A 15,799-nucleotide genomic window follows, 5' to 3' on the forward strand; every position below is an offset into this window, starting at 1 on the left:
ATGATGTTGATTGAATCTATATTGATGATTTTGATTCAATTCTAAAATGATTGAATAGAATGAGGTTTGATATACATGTTTTGATTATATGTTTCAGAGTTTAATAGGAGACTATTGACTCAAGAACCACAACTTGAAACCGAAGAAGAAATGATGATAGTTGAAGTTGTGTTCCCTTGAAGATCGAATGTTATTTGAATGAGCAGATTTTCTATGAGTTGTGGTACTTCCTATCCAGATGTGGAACATCGTCAACTCGAGAATGAAAGGTATAATGACGACATCGCGAGTCAGGGACTGTGAAACTCAAGAACGACTATTCTTGAGTTATCCCGAACAAACCACATACTTGTTTAAGTATTTTTTCTTGAGGTAGAACTTATGTTATTGTCGATCCATCACAGGTAGTGGATCTTTATTGCTTTTGATATGATTGTATATTGAATTGATTCTATGCCAAGGTTGCGGTTAACCTTATTTTCTAGCCCAGAATGGCTACGATAGATGGATATCCATGTCAAGATCGGATACGAATCTTGATGGCAACGAAGTAATAAGAATCAATTCTTGAGTTAGCGCGCTATATAAATTGAGTTTTGATTTGAAGTTTGAGTCGATATATGCGTTATCTTTACTCTATTCTTGAATTGATATGTTTAGAGTTGATATGAATTTATTTAACGCATTTATATGTCGATTATACTGAGAATGCTTTCTCACCGGAGTTTATCCGGTTGTTGCTTTGTTTTGTATGTGTGCATTGAAACAGGAGGGGCAGGATCTTTGTTGAGACGACATTGATAGCTCGGGAGAGAGATGTAGCAAGTGTGGACTCGGGTTTTAAGCTGAATAATGGTAGTTAGATAACATTGAAGTTAACATGAAACTTGTGATTTAGAAGCTCACTTTTGAGACTTAGTGTAGCTTATCATTTCATGTCTTTACGCTATTCGATTGATGTATTGAATGCATGATTTGATACTTGAAACTTTATACATGTTGATATGCATGTTTTAGAATTTATAAACAATGATATGAGTTGATCAGGAAGGCATTTGGACTGATGTGCTCGGTTTGACAGCAAAATAGTATTGTTGTTATTTCAGGAAATGGCTCCCGCTCGATCGGGTAAATGTTACCGATCGAGCTAGGCCCTTTAAATTGAAGGCAGAAATCGAGCATTTTGGGCTCGCTCGATTGGTAGGTTTTGACCTATCGAACGAGGCCAATATATGTGCAGACCCGAGAATTTGACATTTTGCTCGCTCGATCGGCTGACTTTGCCCGATCGAGCGAGGCTCGGAGATTTTAAAAAAAAAAAAATCTGCTCTTGATTTATTATTCTTTAATTGTTTGATTAATTATTTAATTAATCATTAGCTGCCCTAAAATGAGATTAGCAACCCGAGGTCCCCACAACAGGTGGTATCAGAGCATAGGTTCTGGACTGAGATATAAGCTGCGTGGGGTAGAGTGAGTCACATGCATTTATAGTATTGCATGATTATGCAGTATTTGATTCGATGATTTAATAAATTGCATGTACTCTTGATCTACCTTTGAAATTGAATTGATTAATTTACTGATTTGTAAATTTTAAAATTCTTGTCGATGTTATTATAAGAATTTTCTCGGGTGATGTAAGCACCCAGAATCGAAGAGAATATTGTTCTTTGGGTGATGTAAGCACCCTAGACTGACAGAGTTGTATGGCCAGACTGAATAGAATGGCATGGTCAGATTGAACAGAACTGTATTATTGCTCAGCTGAATGAAGTATCTCTGATTAAACAGAACAGAATATCAGCGAATGACTAGATGTATTGCAGGTAGAAGTTGTTCTGAAGAACTGATTAATCGTTCAGATAACTGAAAGGGACAGATGAATGATGTATTAGATTGACTGTCTACCAACTTCGAAACCTAGCAATCAGCTGATGAATTTTGATGAAGAAATGATGAAAGAACAGAGGTACATTAATTTGTTGGTAAGTGCTTAGAACATGATTTTTGTTTATAGTTCTTTGCCAAAACAGATAGAAATGATGAGAAAAAAAAATATACCATCTCGAAGTTGAATATTTTGAATATTGAAGAATGTTTTAGTAGACTTTGCAAGCCTAATATGATTCTTTGAATTGTGGATGATAATAATGAAGCTCAAGATTGAGTTGTTTAATTATGGCTTGAATTCGAAAAATAGATCTGAATAAATACTGACGAATGAAGTATATTAAGAAAGACATAGTCTTGTTTAATAAAACTGAAGCTGAATGATGAAGTAAAAGGACTGAAATTGTAAAGATGCTATAGTGTGTGAGAGAAACACATATTTAGCTACAATTTCTATTCCAGAAGTATACAGAGAATCAGAATGAAATTGCACCTGAGAATGAAATTTCAGGTAACAGATTTATTTTGTTTTGACCTGTTTATTATTGTTGCAATAGATTCATGATTGCTGAAAGCTTATTATATGATCACCTCTGTATCAAAAAAGAGATTGTGTGAATTGAACTGAAGAATGGAACTATTGCTTCAATGAACTGGAACTGAATATGATTTTTGTTTGTATTGAATATCTGTTTATGTTGCATGATAGATGATGATGCAATAATCGAATACAGATTAGTAGAAGAATTGATGATAAGAAGCGATTAAATTAGATCAGTAAGAACATAATGTTCAATTGAATATGATGATATAGAATCTCGAATTAAGATTCTGTGATTTCGGTTTGCTATATGATGTGTGATTACAGAAATATGCCGAAATCAGTATATTCAATGCACTAGATATGTTCATGATCTAAACCAGAATTGAAAGATATGCCGATGAGTAGAGATGGCAGATATATTTCAATAAGATTCTTGACTTTAGTTAAGTTGTGAACTAGAATTTATCAGAGAATTAATGAGTTTATGAATTGACTAATGCTTTTGAGGTTTACAAAATAGATGATGATGTGAAAATCAGTTACAGATGAGTCTTTATTTGATTTTACTGAAGTTTTTACATCATAAAATCATGATTTTTGAAATTCTTGATATTGATTTCGAGGTTTTGGTACCGACCTCAATCGATTTTGATGGACTCTTATTCTTTGTTAGGGTCTGATTTGATTTACTTGTCTTGAGTTGAGATGCTAGTGAGTTGTTTTCACTTAGCATATTGCCATTCATATTATTGTTCTGTGGATGACCTTGACTTAAGTGAGTTTTCCTGATTATGAATTTCAAAAGTTACTGATTGGTTGATGTATACATTCAGTATATTATAATATTTTTGGACTCGTAACTGATAGAATTTCCAATTGAGATTTGGGAAATAGAACAAAGAGAAGAGATGAATGCGTGATTGATTGATCTTTTGAATTTATGTGCTTGAAGTATCGAGATAGATACTAAAACAGTCAGAATTGCTGTAATCCAAATTAAGTGAGACTTGATTTGGAAGGATTAAAGCACATTGAGATGAGATCAAGTTATTAGAATTCAATTGAGAAATAGAAATGAAGAATGAAACAGGCATTCGATCAATTGATTTCAGATTTTTGTGTATTTTGGTTTGAATATTCAGATGAATATATGACCAATCGGAATGATTTTTGATTGAAAGCAATCCAAAACTGTTTAGAAGATGAAAGAAACACAGAAAGTAAATTGAAGCGATGAGAATTCAGTACAGAATGCCATATAGAGATATAAATTGAAGCCTCAGATCATAATGAATGAATTCTATTATGATTGATTATTTGATTGTGTCTGATATTTTCGAAAAGAGATATCAGAATTTGAAGAATTGCACAACAATAAATTCAATATTCATCCGATAATTGTTTTATCAGACGATAAAGCAAATAGAAGTAACAGAATTAGTACGTTTTCGAAGTTAAACGTACAGAGAGTTTCCGATGAATTTGAAAATCGTTGACCAGATGAGTTCAGTGATAGTTTAGAAACTCCAGAACTATTATGAGATTGTGATTTGAAAGAATATTTTGCGAAACTACCAAGATGAAACAGTTTATGTGAAGTAAACAGGTGGTAGTTATGAACAGATTGATGGAAATTACTAGATACGATAATTTTTCTGTATGATCAACTCACTGAATTGTGATTAGATTCGTTGTAAGATTAACAGTAAGCCAAGAAAAAAATGTTTCAGATTAAAACATTTGGTTTACTATTAAATTGTAATACAGATGATCCGAAGAATTTGAGTATTTTTTGAGGTAAAGGTGCAATTTGATATCCTTGAAGTGGACGAATAATCAGCAAAGATGAATTCAATTTCGAGAATGAATTTTTATCTGACATGATACTGATTTTCAACATATCTGAATACTTTGAAATCTGTGAATACAACATAAACTCTGATTACGAAATAATCCGAATAGACTAATCAGATTTGTGGAATACACTGTATGAGATGTGAATAACAGCTATCGATTCAGATTTATGAAGAAGATAGAGATATGATGAAATTACAGGAATGATAAAAATCTATTGTCAGGATTAAGACTTTAGATTTATTCGATAGAATGTGGCATCGATTGATTGATTGATGTTCTAAGAGTTGGTTATATGTGATTGCATTATACCAATTGTCGATTGATGGATTATCTGAGTTGATTTTCCGGATATTGAGAATATTCTCAGAACTTTAATACCTGATTCGGTATTACTTGACTTGATGTATTGCCACTTGATGATTATAATTCCTGTAATAGCTAATGAATCGATTTTGAGATAATGTTATGAGGATCTGATGGAAGAAATCCGATTTTATTTGTGTTGAAATGATACTACTGACGTATATGACATAAGATCAGACATGATTTGTTGATATTAGATCAGATTTGATTTAAGAGACACAAATATGTTGAAGATGAATCTGTATGAAATGAAAACAGAGAAGAAGAATTAGAATTAGAAATTGAATAATAGATATAATTTTTGAAGCTGAAACTGACTTGTTAAGCGTAAAAGTTATTCCTGAACATCATTCGATTCAGAATAGAGAAAGAGCAGAGTTTAATTTACAGATTCAGAATGTGACGATGAATATTAATCTTGAAGCGATGAACTGAATAACAGTGTAGACTTGAGTTATGTTCTATACTTTGGATATAAAGATATAGAGAAAGAATCAAGTCGTCACCAAAGCTGAATTGCATTGAATGACATGTCAGACAGAAGTGATGATTTCATTAAACGAATGTATTCTCTTCAGCTGAATAAGTTCAGTATCTTAGTAAAGGAAGTATCAGAAGATTCTTCCTATGTACTTTAATGAGATGAGAAAGATATTGAAAAGATTCTGAGTTAAGTCGATTAGTCGACAAATCTTTGATTGAAGAAAGAAACAACTCAGAACGAATTCTTTTCAATTACTTAAAGTACACCTGAATAGATACCGAATACAAGAGAATAAAAGCAGATTCGAGGTAATAATCTGACAAGAGATTGAAAGATGAAGAGATGAAATACGAAGATCAGAATTGAATGATTGAAGTAAGAATAACTTCAAATATTCATTCAGTCTATTAGACTTGATATTTGGATTGACTACGATTTCGAGGACGAAATCATTTCTTAGAGGGGAGGAATTGCAAGGCCCAAAAATATTAAAGTATTAATTATGGGATTTGAGAATTAAAATTCCATATTATGGGCTAATATTGATTTGAGAAGTTATGGAAATGATAGATTTAATTTCCGAGCCGAAAATATTTAATTTGAGAATTTACGGATTTTGAGAATTAAATTTCGAGAATTCTTAAATTAAAAAGAATAAATATTCGATTTGAATATTTATGGAATTTGAGATTAAATTCCATATTTCGGAAATTAAAGAAGATGTATTTTGAAGATGAAATCCGATCAGGGGTTGATTGGAGAATATCGAAGATTTGAGGGTTAAAGTGCAAAAGGCCGGGATTATTGATTTAATCCGGATTTATTTAATTTTAATTCGAGTATATTTAATTTGGGAATATTTAGAGTTTCGATTTTAATTCTAATATTCTTAAATTATTTTGGATTGAAATTGAATTAAAACGAAGGCCGAGGACCGAATTGCAATTAATGAAGACTTGAGGGACTAAATTGCAAATATGCAATACATATCCGATTACTTAGTTATTATTCATCTTGATACGTGTATTTCTTCAGAAATGTTTGAGAATTCAGAACAAAGAGCCGAAGTCTTCTCTTTTCTTTTGATTTTCGATTGTTCAAATCGCCGTAACTTTTGATTCGATCGTCCGATTTTGATTCCGAAAAGTGTTCTGGAATCCTTGCAATGAGGCCTTCAATTTGATGTAAGTATTTAATCATCTCGGCATGTTTGTAAGAACGAAATTTGGTAGAGATCAGTACTTTGGTATATGATCATGTTCTTGACGTATTGTATTGTTTATTTTCAAAACCGGATCGAATATGGATTAAGGAATGAACTTGTTATGATATCCAGCTTGTATTTGATATACTTAGCTGCTGTTATAAGGATTAGAATGATGTATTAATGATTTGGAATGGACGTATGAATTGGATTGAAGTTAAATCAGTTAGATTCGAATTCGATATTTCGTCGGTTACCGATTTTTAATCGCTACGCCGTTGATTCGTGTTTTTGGATCTTTTGATAGCCTATAACTGAGTTGAGATAGTTGTTTAGATGTTATGAATGTTATGGCATTTGTATTTCTCGATTTCAGTTGAGTTTCGAAGGCTAACGATTCACGACTCCGAGTTGTATCGAATAAGAAGGAGTTGAAGTTTGAAATGATGTTGATTGAATCTATATTGATGATTTTGATTCAATTCTGAAATGATTGAATAGAATGAGGTTTGATATACATGTTTTGATGATATGTTTTAGAGTTTAATAGGAGACTATTGACTCAAGAACCTCAACTTGAAACCGAAGAAGAAATGATGATAGTTGAAGTTGTGTTCCCTTGAAGATCGAATGTTATTTGAATGAGCAGATTTGCTATGAGTTGTGGTACTTCCTATCCAGATGTGGAACATCGTCAACTCGAGAATGAAAGGTATAATGACGACATCGCGAGTCAGGGACTGTGAAACTCAAGAACGACTATTCTTGAGTTATCTCGAACAAACCACATACTTGTTTGAGTATTTGTTCTTGAGGTAGAACTTATGTTATTGTCGATCCATCACAGGTAGTGGATCTTTATTGCTTTTGATATGATTGTATATTGAATTGATTCTATGCCAAGGTTGCGGTTAACCTTATTTTCTAGCCCAGAATGGCTACGATAGATGGATATCCATGTCAAGATCGGATACGAATCTTGATGGCAACAAAGTGATAAGAATCAATTCTTGAGTTAGCGCGCTATATAAATTGAGTTTTGATTTGAAGTTTGAGTCGATATATGTGTTATCTTTACTCTATTCTTGAATTGATATGTTTAGAGTTGATATGAATTTATTTAACGCATTTATATGTCGATTATACTAAGAATGCTTTCTCACCAGATTTTATCCGGCTATTGCTTTGTTTTGTATGTGTGCATTGCAACAGAAGGGGCAGGAGCTTTGTTGAGACGACATTGATAGCTCGGGAGAGAGATGTGGCAAGTGTGGACTCGGGTTTTAAGCTGAAGAATGGTAGTTAGATAACATTGAAGTTAACATGAAACTTGTGATTTAGAAGCTCACTTTTGAGACTTAGTGTAGCTTATCGTTTCATGTCTTTACGCTATTCGATTGATGTATTGAATGCATGATTTGATACTTGAAACTTTATACATGTTGATATGCATGTTTTAGAATTTATAAACCATGATATGAGTTGATCATGAAGGAATTTGGACTGATGTTACCGATCGAGCGAGGCCCTTTAAATTGAAGGCAGAAATCGAGCATTTTGGGCTCGCTCGATCGGTAGGTTTTGACCGATCGAGCGAGGCCAATATATGTGCAGACCCGAGAATTTGACATTTTGCTCGCTCGATCGGCTGACTTTGCCCCATCGAGCGAGGCTCGAAGATTTAAAAAAAAAATAAATTCTGCTCTTGATTTATTATTCTTTAATTGTTTAATTAATTGTTTAATTAATCATTAGCTGCCCTAAAATGAGATTAGCAACCCGAGGTCCCCACAAAAAACATCCAAATCTAATCATTTGTTAACACGTATAACTCTAATCAGATTATACAGAAAGTAACTATAGTTGAATACCAAACAACTAAACACTGGAAAATGATCCAACTCTGATTCATTTTAATCCCAAAACCAAAAACCAGTACAACTTATTACAGTCCCAAAATAACAAAACAGGACAACCAAATACTTTTACATCAAATCTTTATACAAAACTTACAATCCGACTAAGTGCAAAAATATTTCATTCCATCTATTGATCTTGAACGTGAGGTTTCCGTCCGTCTTCAGTCTCCATAGACTACTGTCAGACCCTCTTCCTCACAAGATCTAAAGGATCTTGCTAATATACCGGATCCTTCCAATATTATTGGGTTTCTTATCTGGTAGATGAGACAATATTCCTATGACAATCTCTCCAACTACTAGTGAAGAATCTTCCAGGGTATCTTGCTTGGTCAAAGCTGGATGGATCACAGCATCTCATGCGCTCTAACCAATCCCAAGAAATACCTGGAGTTCAAAACTGGATCTTCCTTTCCAGCTCAATCTTGCTGGGATCCACATAAGGCGAGTCTCTGATAAAAATCTTGGTAATGATGATCTTGGAAAAGAATAAGTGTCTTGCTATTCCAACTCTTGTCACTACTATCGTCATTGAATCCAATTCGTAATCTACAAGGATAACCCAAATGTCAATACTATGTCCCAAGAATCCTATTGCATGATTTGATACCATAAATATAGTGACTCGCACCGTGATCACCTACTAATCAAAAATTTAAGCATGCAATTTAAAACATAATCAAAGTGCGCTGCATAAATTAAATAAGAATACTAAACCGACAGAATACAACCGGCAAATAAACCAAAATAATACAAAACGATCGAATAAATTTTAAATATAATATAATAAAATACATCCTAACAGCTAAACCTGTTGTCACACCTTGATCACTGACTACTCCAAGTCTCTTGATGAACTTCCTACAACTGCCTCGTCGAATGGGGTGTCCATACAAAAAAAAAATAACTGGACGTGCGCTAATACGGGTAAACATACAAATATAATGCATGCAATGTAATGAATGGGTATCCATATCTGGGTAAACAAATCAGAATCTGCTCAGAGTGACGCCTAGGATATGAGTAGTACCATCGGGGAGTCAAATCACTGGGCACATCCACTCACTCCTAACTGGACGTGGATCAAAATGTCACTTAGATCACTAGAGTTCGCTCGACCCGTCGGTCACTGTGAATCTCAGTGTCAAACGTCCTAACAAGGGCTGAGCTCCCTACAACTCTAGCTTATCTCGAAGGAGATACAAGCTCAATATGATATGCACATGCATCATAATATTTTAAAGCAGTAACATGTATCATGTCATATAATATGAAACACATAAGTATGCAAACCCGCTAGCTATCTCAGTCAGTACTTACGTACCTCAATAATATTCCTAGATGTCCCAGCATCTACAGTTTGATCTCCAAGAATCACCTCAGGTCGGAAGAAACTTCAGGGTCATCTCAGACAAGAAACTTCACGAACTTCCGGTCTTTGAATTCAGTTCAAATTCTAGGGGGGACTTGTGATACCCCGAGAGGAGATCAACTCGGCCATCGATGACCCTCACCCAAAATCACCTCAGGAAATCAGCTCAGCCATCAATGATCCTCACCCAGAATCACCTCGGTTCGGCTAGGATGTTGGGTCGGTAGTTCGGCAAAGCTCCCTTAACATTCGTCCCTGGGCGGCTAGGATGTTGGGTCGGCAAGTCGGCAAAGCTCCCTTACCATTCTTCCCAGGGGCGCTAGGATGTTGGGTCGGCAAGTCGGCAAAGCTCCCTTATCATTCGTCCTAGGGCGTCACCTCAGGTCGGAAGAAACTTCAGGGTGATCTCAGACAAGAAACTTCACGAACTTCCGGTATTTGAATTCAGTTCAAATTCTAGGGGGGACTTGTGATACCCCGAGAGGAGATCAACTCGGCCATCGATGACTCTCACCCAGAATCACCTCAGGAAATCAGCTCAGCCATCAATGATCCTCACCCAGAATCACCTCGGTTCGACTAGGATGTTGGGTCGGTAGTTCGGCAAAGCTCCCTTACCATTCGTCCCAGGGCGGCTAGGATGTTGGGTCGGCAAGTCGGCAAAGCTCCCTTACCATTCTTCCCAGGGCGGCTAGGATGTTGGGTCGGCAAGTCGGCAAAGCTCCCTTACCATTCGTCCTAGGGCGGCTAGGATGTTGGGTCGGCAGGTCGGCAGAGCTCCCTTACCACTAGTGCTAGGTCGGCTAAGATGTTGGGTCGGCAGGTCGACAGAGATGTTAGGTCAGTTAGAACACCAGATCAGCTATCCGGTATTAGACCCCTTCAAAGATTCGACCTTCCATATTTAGGGAAGATTCAGACGAGATCTCAGACAAGATTCACGGGATTAAAATCCCAATATTCTCGTATTTTAATTAAGGAAAGACGACACCAAATCCAGAGGTTTCTCCTATAAATACCAGGTTCGATTTTATTGTTTGGGATCCATCCTCATCATCGAGTGTACACACATCACTCACTATATTTCGTTATCTTAGCATTTGATTTGAGCATCGGAAAAGATAAGTCGAAACACGTTTTGGTCCCTCTTAACACCTTGATGTTGGTTGTAGATTCCATTAGGTCGGACTAGCTTCATTAACTCGGCCAAGGGATCGGATCACATTATTGAGTATTATCACGCATAATTGAAATTATAGTGATATCTATTATTTCCCTTTTACCCACACAAAAAAAAAAAAATGCTTCCAAGTAATTTCACTTATTATCCAAAAACAGTATTTTTTAAAAAATCTTATATATTATATTTATTTACAATTTAAAATTCAAACATTTTTTTTCTAAAAACAAATTCAAACATATTTTTGTCTACATAAATTGCTATTCGCGATATGTTACTAGTATTTTTTGGGGATTTTGTTTTACTGTTGCTAAATTATTCTTTAAGAGTAATTACCAAGCACACACGTTGCGTAATTGTATATATTTTTTAAAAAAAACAAAAAAAATAATAAAAAAAATAAATAGTAAAATAAAAAAAAAAACATGCAAAAAATGTAACATTTTTTTTAAATAAATAGTCACTAAATGACAATAGGTGTAGCACCTAAAATCTAATATACTAAATCGCATGCATTAAATTTAATAAATATTAGGATTTATTATTTTTTTAATTTTAATTGATTCAAATTCTTTATTTGGATTATGTGTTAATAAATATTAGTTATTTATTTAAATGATTTTATTGTACTAACGATTTAATTATTGCTGTTAATTGTTTAAGTTTACTCATTTAAATTATTTTATTATACCACTTATTTGCTTAAAAATTTTAAAGGTTTTAAGATTTTCTTATTTAAATGATTTTAATTGCTCGACTTATTTATTTAAAATAATTTAAGTTTAGCAATTGGTTATTTTAACTTATTTTAAATGTTTTGTTTATTTATTAATAGATTTTAACTGTCTGAGTCATTTTAAAAGTTTTATTCCGCTCGTATATTTATTTAAAATGAATTTTAAACATATATTTAATTTGTTTAAATTATTTTAATCACTCTTTTTGTTATTTAAATATTTTACTCATTTCCGTGACATCAAAATATTTAAAGTGTTGAATTTAATTTCTAAGTTATTGTTTAAATTTCTTTAAAGTTTAAGTTGCTCAAATATTTTAAGTTAATTAGCATCTTAAAACCCGACGAATAAAATGTAAGTATTTATTTTCGAATTTTCAAATTTGTGTATTTGCGAAATCAGGGCCGAACACTTTTACTCGGCCCATTTTAAGAACTTCCTCAGCCTAGTCTCGGCCCACTAAAGATTTCGCCCAGCCCATTTCATCGGCCCAAAATTTATCTCCCCTTCTCCAAGCCACTCCATTCTCATTTTCCCTCATTCAATCGGCCTCATTAGATTTCTCCATTTTCATTTCCTTCGAACCTCGACTGCAGCAGCTCCCTTTTCCTCTTCGGCGTGGTCTTACCTTGAGCTCCCCCTTCCCTTTCCTTTCTGATTGTTTTCTGATTAAGGCAAGATTATGGGTTTCTTTGGCCACCAAGTAGATTATTACGTTGCGTGCTCGTGTTCCTCCTGGTATTTGCCAAATTTTTCTGAATTTAGGAGGATGTCCGATTGTTTTCTGCATTCTTGTAAAAGCTGCTCGTGTTCTATGTTTTTTCTTGGATTAGCCGTTCGAAATCCCTGATTCCCTTTGGTGTGCTTTACTTGCTTGAATTTCGAATTCCAGGATTTACGGAAGCTTGTTCGATTTTTTCTGGGCATTTTAATTTCCTGACCGATGCCTTTATTTTTCTGCGTGTCCGAAGCTCAGTTTTTCCTTGTGGTGTATTGATCATGCTTGAGATTGAGTCATATCATATTTCTTGAAATGGATAGATGTGTGATAAATGTTTCTGATCATTGTTCGTTCCTGCCATATTTTCGAGATTCTATCATTGTGTTGAGTTTGTGTTTGATTCGAGTTTGCGTGTTGTTGGATGGTGAAATAGGGGCTATCATGGGTGAGAACGTAGCTCACGTGGTAGCACCTAGGTTGTTCGTTATGGCCATCATAGGTTGAGGTGATTGGGATATTGGCTGGGTGCTGGTTGTGAAAGGGGTCGGTCCAAGGGCAGGGTCAGCTTCTCGAGCTGTGAACTTGTTCAAGGGCAGGGGCTGAGCTTGAGTTGGGATTTTTGGTTTGTGAGGGAGTTGGTCTTAGGGGTTTTGGTGAAATTAGGAGGTTGTTTAGGCCTAGTTTATAGGCTATTAACCTGGGAGATCAAGGTGTGCATGTCATGGAAGGAAGATGAGTGTTAAGCATGAATCTGTCAAAGTGTCGTGGGCTGTCTGGAAATAGTTATACAAAACAAGTGTTATACTCTGATTTTTTTTTGGCTAAGGGTACGGTTTAGGATTAACATAGGATACTAAGGAAATGTCGTTCCAATGGGTCCTAATTCGGCTAAGTTATGGGCTAATTTCTAGGCTATGAATTTTAAGGGCAAGATTTTAGGTGTTAAGTGTGCTGCCCAGAAACTTTATTGTCAGGAATCTTTGGGTAAGAATGGTGCTTCGAGGATGATTTTTTAGTTGAGTATAGAAGGCATGGGAACCGTGGTTTCCAAGCGTAAGTCGATTTGATTAGGAAATGAGTATGTTATAAGCTTTTGCAAGTGGATTGCTCGGGATACGTCCTAAGTGCCAAAAAGTAAAGTCTAGATTCTTAGTCATGGTTTGCCACCTAAATCACCATCCATGTCAACCATCCTACTTCATTCATTTGAGAATCGAGTAATTATTTCGAAAGAAGTCTTTTTCTCGAGTTCAGTCCAAGAATTCGAGTCAAGGAAAGAAAATATTTTGAATAAGGAAAGTTGATTGTGCCAAGACAGGCAATGTCGGTTGGGGGATGTCTCAGCTCACTTGCCAAACGACGGGTAGTGTGCGGCCGGGAGACATCCCGGAACCCCTACCAAATCGACGGGTAGTGTGCGGTCGGAAGAAATCTAGGAACCCCTACCAAATCAGTTATAATGGGCAATGTCGCGTCGGGAGAAATCTCGGCGTCTTGTCGGCATAGTATACATTGATCGATAAAAAAACAGAGGGTTTCAATCAACGATCTAAGTTTACAGTTTATCAGTTATTCAGTTTATCAGTTATTCAGTTATTCAGTTTATCAGTTATTCAGTTTATCAACTTTTATGTTTACAGTTAGTTTATCAGTTCAGTTCATTAATTCTCAGTTTAGTCACTTCAGTTCACATGTTCAGTCTTGTTATGCGCTCTCAATTCGAGTTTAGCTTCAGTCAGTTAGATTCAGTCATGCATGAAACGTTTTCACGTATTCTTTTTGCTAGAGTTTCAGTTAGGAAAAGACGATGTATTTTAAGTATAAGCTATTTTTAATTGTGTGTGCATGTATATTTATTATTCGTTATTTCACCACATATTCTTGTTGAGTTTTTAGGCTCACTACATCTACTTGGTGCAGGTGAGGATGATTTCCCAGGGACTGAGGGGCAGGACCTCCAGGTTGATAGCATCTGGCGGAGCACACCCATGGCCGTCGCTTCCCTTTACTTTTCAGTATAGAGTTGTCTGTAATAAAGAATTATTTACTCATGTATATTTCCCAGTTGTTTAGCAGGATATGTGATTCCCTGCGTTGATACTTGACATGTAAAATTGTTATCCGTTGTTCTCCCCCTTGTTGGGTTTGCTTTTTCTTTCAAATATTTATGATATCATGTTATGTTTCTATTTATTGGGAATCATTATTTTTGTTTTTGTTTTGAACTGTTGAGTTGAGACAGGATGGATTAAGCATTTGCAGATATGTCATGGCGAAATTTTTTGAAAAATTTCTATAATAATAATAATAATATATCCCAAAATTCTTTTTCTCATTTATTTAATTAAACTAGAGTTTAGGGTTGTTTCAATAGGTGTACATCAATTATACGAAATACTGATATTTTAGTAATAAAAAAAAACATCAAATGACAAATCAGGCAAGACAGCCAAAACTGTGTGATACTTGTTTGTAAACTCATTTTGAGTGCTTCTCAGTTTTTACTTAGAATTTCCAAATGTTTTATTGACAAGAAAATTGAAAAAACTTAAAATACACTTTTGCAAACACGAATGGATTTGTGAATCCAATCGGATCCACGCCCACTTTCGAGAGGGTCCAGGTCCAAAAGAGGTATGGCCCGTTGCCAAAGTGTAATTATTACCTAAATCATCTTTTTTGGGGAAAAAAATAGAAAAAACTATGCACTAAAAGCATTTTAAAAGAGTCAATCCAACAAAATGTTATATCATGAACCAATAACACTATCTGCATTCGGATAATTGCATTTACAAATGCTTAATCGACAGGAAAATAAATCTATACTACCTATATCTATCCATCCACATACATATATATATAGAGTTTATTTGTGAATTTATATAGTTGTTCTTTTGTTTTAAATGGTAGAATATGTGGGTTTAAGAGTTCCAATGTTTTTTTGAAGACATTGAATTTGTTAGTTTGATTGGAATCAATTTCCATCAGCTTGCTTTAATAAATATTCATAAAGATTATTCATCAATAACTAATTATCAAATAATTAAAATGACAAAATCTCATCTCATTTGTTTATTTTAATTGATGGCGCTTTCAATTTATATGTTTTCATTTAATCATTATCTTTTCATTTGTCTCTTTTTTAAAAAAAATTCACTTACCTTTTTATCCCTTTTATTAGTCTTTCTATTTATTTATATTTTCCTTTTATATTCTTACTTCATACTGATTAATTTAATTTAATTTCTATTTATTTATTTTTCTTTTATATTCTTATTTCATACTGATTAATTTAATTTAATTTGTATTTATTTATTTTTTTTATATTCTTATTTCAGACTGATTAATTTAATTTAATTAAAATGATTATTTTCGTTTTGATTGCTTGCACCCAACCAACGTTTTCTCCTATCTTTCTCTCTTTTCATCTTTTTTAACTCTATTTTCTCCATTATTATTCTTTCTATTTATTTGTTTTTTTTTTGTTTATTCTAATGAACGTTTTGGGATCCCCTTAATTTTTTC

The 15,799-nt window shown here is 34.2% G+C and overlaps 1 long non-coding RNA gene across 1 annotated transcript; it reads left to right on the plus strand.

Moving 5' to 3' along the window:
* The first annotated feature begins 12,103 nt into the window (after window positions 1–12,103).
* On the plus strand, window positions 12,104–14,467 carry LOC140870851 (uncharacterized). The gene is made up of 2 exons (XR_012147552.1): window positions 12,104–12,291; window positions 14,195–14,467. It is a non-coding gene; the product is annotated as an uncharacterized lncRNA (long non-coding RNA).
* The last annotated feature ends 1,332 nt before the right edge of the window (window positions 14,468–15,799 follow it).

Source organism: Henckelia pumila, unplaced genomic scaffold (genome assembly GCF_033568475.1).
Source record: "Henckelia pumila isolate YLH828 unplaced genomic scaffold, ASM3356847v2 CTG_270:::fragment_1, whole genome shotgun sequence".
Lineage (NCBI taxonomy): Eukaryota > Viridiplantae > Streptophyta > Magnoliopsida > Lamiales > Gesneriaceae > Henckelia > Henckelia pumila.